The 3810-nt window shown below is 48.4% G+C and overlaps 1 long non-coding RNA gene across 1 annotated transcript; it reads right to left on the bottom strand.

Annotated features, from left to right (window-relative positions):
• Positions 1-1721: 1721 nt before the first annotated feature.
• Positions 1722-3246, bottom strand: LOC106694922. Its single transcript, XR_002826727.1, has 2 exons — positions 2719-3246; positions 1722-2623 (listed from the first exon to the last, which is right to left on the bottom strand). It is a non-coding gene; the product is annotated as an uncharacterized LOC106694922 (long non-coding RNA).
• Positions 3247-3810: the final 564 nt, after the last annotated feature.

Genomic DNA, 3810 nt, shown 5'->3' with positions numbered 1-3810 from the left:
CAACCTCTCAGAGCTCAGCTATCCTGGTCACACACAGTGTGACCTTAAACATCTCTCACCAGGGAGAGTCAGAGAGGGACGATTCCAACCCAGCCTGGGCAGTCCCATGGAACCCAATTGGACAGGCGGGCACCCTCGGAGGCCTCCCAAGTGAAGTGCCCCTTAGAGCCAGACCTTCCTTCCCTCCTTCCTCCCTTCCTTCCCTTTCTTCCTGTATGACCCAGCGCCTGGTCCTATGTCAGGCACAGTCCCCTGGCCTGTGAGAAGCCAGTGGGGACACAGGCATGCAAACATCTTCTCCCCAGCAGTGTGCGGGTCCCAGGTCCTTGGAGTTCCCCAAAGCCCTGTGGAAGCCAAATGAGGCTGCCAAAGGGGTGAGGAGGGCTTTCTAGGGCGGATGGTACTGCATTTTACACCTAAAAATACACTGAAACCCTAAGTCTGATGTGTATACCATGTGAGGAGAGGCAGCCATGCTTTGGCTCATGCTCTTTCCACTGCTTGATGTTTGAACTCTCCTGGATAGCTCTGACTCAGGTACCACCTCTTCCAGGAAGTCTTCTCTGAAGCCTGAGGAGGCTCTATTTCCTCCTTGATGCTCCCATCACCCCCACAGAGAGGCTCCTCATGTCCAGATGAGGAACTGATTTTAGAGAAAGCCACTGCTTTGGAAGAGCCTAGAATGGAAGAGGGAGTATCTGGTGAGATGAGGCTGGGCTCTGCTTTTGAAGAGCTGATTGACCCCTACAGATTGCCCCATCCATCTCCCTCTGCACAGAAAGGGCACCAAGGCCCCTTTCACAGCTCCTGGTGGTGGTGCTGGGACCAGCGTTTCCCCTCCTGACTTCAGCCCAGTGCCTTTTCCATGAACCATCCTGTCTTGATGGTGGCCATGACCTGATCGCCTCTGTGTCCACGAGTGCTCGATGGCCTGATGTGAGAGGAGTGAGCTCACCCGCCACCGGATTTCACCGGAGATCCAGAAAGGGGAACTGAACCCACCAGAGATAAGTGTACAGAAAGCACATTTTGCCCTGGCTGTGTGACTCCGTTGGTTGGGTGTTGTCCCATGTACCAAAAAGTTGCTGGTTGGATTCCTGGTCAGGACATATGCCCAGGTTGTAGGCTCGATCCCTGGTATGGGGAGTGCAGGAGGCAGCAGATCAATGTTTCCCTCTCACATCCATGTTTCTCTCTCTCTCTCTCTCTCTCTCTCTCTCTCTCTCTCTCTCTCTCAAAAAAAAATTTATCTATATATTTTTTTCAAGCACATTTTTTTTTAATGTCACAATTTGGTCACATACTCTGGAGGTGGTGGCCTGGTTTCACATTATTGCTTCCATGGCAGAGATGTGAAGAGAAGGCTCTGGACCTGAGCTCTGGCTCTGCCTCTTCCTAGCTGTGTGACCTCTGTGAGCTCCCATTTCCTCATCAGCAAAATGTGGGTAATAATTGGACATACCTCACAGGTTTGTTTTGATGACTGAATAAGATAATGTCTGAGAAGTCTGCAATTTTCTGGCTGCGATTCACATGGCTATGCCTCTGTGAATGGTGACTCTAAGGATTATTCTCTGTCATCCGAGCCTCCACCATACCCTCTTCATGCTCTCATTCTATGGACTCAAATTTCAGGAATCAGGAAAGCAGTCTGATTAAATGGACTCACACATTCCAGCCCTAGTCCTACCAAAGAGATTCTGATTCATTAGGTCTGGGGATGGGTTCACAAAATCGTTATTTTTATTAATCTTCATTTTAAAAATAAACATCCCGAGTGATCCTGATGTTTATCCAGGTTGGGGAGCTACTGGAATAAGTGATGTTGGGATTTTACTCTAATGAAGGCCAGCTCGTGCCCTCAAAATGAGGGTTTAGCGTAGAGGTCCCTTCCCATGGAACCACAGCAAGTAGGACCCTCTCGCTTCCCATGGGGAGGGTGGCATTCCTCCAGAGCAGCTCTGGAAGGGGTGGGGCAGCGCCAGCTGTGTGCCCTCCTGCAGCTGTCTCGGTGCCATGGCCCAGTGGAAATCACCGTGAAATTCAATCTCCACATCTCCCAAAGCTGGGCCAGGTGGCTACTGCTGGAGCGGCTGATCCCATCAGACAAGAGGCTCTGGAAGCCAAGGAAATATCCCCACCCACCTCCACTCAGCACAGGGCTCCCCCAAATACTGCCTTCCTGTCTTTTCACTGGGAGACTTTCTTTACTCTATGTCAGGACGTGCCCAGCTCTTGCCTTTCTGCAGGTTCATGGTGACTGTTGGCTTTGGAAGGTGGTTGTGGCTGGATTGCACTTCAGCCCAGGGACAGCCCTGAGGCCTGGGACAGAGGTAGCTGCTCTGGGGAAATGGGAGTGGAGGAGGCAAGGAGAGCTGTGGATTAGGACAAGTGTGGCCTCATCAGCTTTCACTCATCCCTGTGAGTGACAGCGGGCGGGGCTTTCCCGGCATCGGGAGCTTGACTAGCTGCAGGGAGGTGCAGAAGCAGGGGTTTGGCCGAGGAACAAGGGAAAGGCCCAGAATGAGAGCACTGTCCTCCGCCAAGGACACAGGACTGTTGACGTGGGAGAGATGGGCGCAGCCTCTGGATCGAGTTAACCGTGAGGAGGAAATAGTTTTCACTGAAAAACAAAGTTGAAAAACAGTTTACTGAAGGGAAGAGAAAGAGGAAAGAGGGGGAAAAAAACGCCTCAAACTGTCTGATCATCAAAATCACCTGGGTAGCTGGTTAAAAATACAGATTCCAAAACTCATTCCAAGTCAATAAAATATTATTCTTGACAGCTCCGGGTTTCTTTTCCTGGTGGTTTAAAAAAATGTCAATCCCTTGTCAATTATATCTCAATACCGCTGGGGAGAAATTAAGTTACAGGTAAAAGCAGTAGAAGAATTAGAATCAGTCGTCCAACAAGGCAAATTTCCAGAAGGGACTGAGTGGAAGTGGAGGTAAGGAATGTGAATTCAATCTTTACCTTTCTCAACTGGACATCAGTATCTGAACTTGAAAAATTAATAATATAATTAATAAGTTTTGTGTTGTCATTAGAGCAGAAATTGCCTTTGCAAATAAAACGAGAACCAGTCTTTCTAAAAATGTAGATTTTAACTCACATAGCTTGGCAGACCCCTGGGTGGGTGGGTGTCAGGGGTGAGGGGAATCAATACCTTATGGAATCAACAACATGGATTATGTTTCTAATTTTCCAACTGGGCTGGGGGAGGGAGGGAGAAAAGGGGACACACAGAATCAGAAAAAAAAAATAATAATAAGTCTAAAAGCCACTTCTCCGCAGCCAGGCTGGGTCTTCCTCTACATCAGCGGTTCTCAACCTGTGGGTCATGACCCCTTTGGCGGTCGAACGACCCTTTCACAGGGGTCGCCTAAGACCATCCTGTATATCAGATATTTACATTATGATTCATAACAGTAGCAACATTACAGTTATGAAGTAGCAACGAAAATAATTTTATGGTTGGGTCACAACATGAGGAACTGTATTAAAAGGGCCGGAAGGTTGAGAACCACTGCTCTACATGAATCTGTCCCATCCCCCTTCCCTTTCTCACTCAAGTTTCCTGAGTAAATTGTCTCTCCTCACCTTTTCCATTTCCTCCTCTTCTCTCTTCTATAATTAGCCCCTTGCTACCTGAGTAGTGGAAAGCTGAATAATGACACCCCCCCCCACACACACACACACAAGATAGGCATGTCCCAATCTTTTATAGGACTTTGCATGTGTGATTAAATTAAAAATCTTTCAATGGGAAGATTATCTTGGGTTATTCCAGTGGAGCCTAATGTAATCAC

The sequence above is a fragment of the Myotis lucifugus genome, unplaced genomic scaffold (genome assembly GCF_000147115.1).
Source record: "Myotis lucifugus unplaced genomic scaffold, Myoluc2.0 scaffold_6, whole genome shotgun sequence".
NCBI lineage: Eukaryota > Metazoa > Chordata > Mammalia > Chiroptera > Vespertilionidae > Myotis > Myotis lucifugus.
Note: the sequence above shows the minus strand (reverse complement) of the source record. Positions and strands in the feature narration are given on the sequence as shown.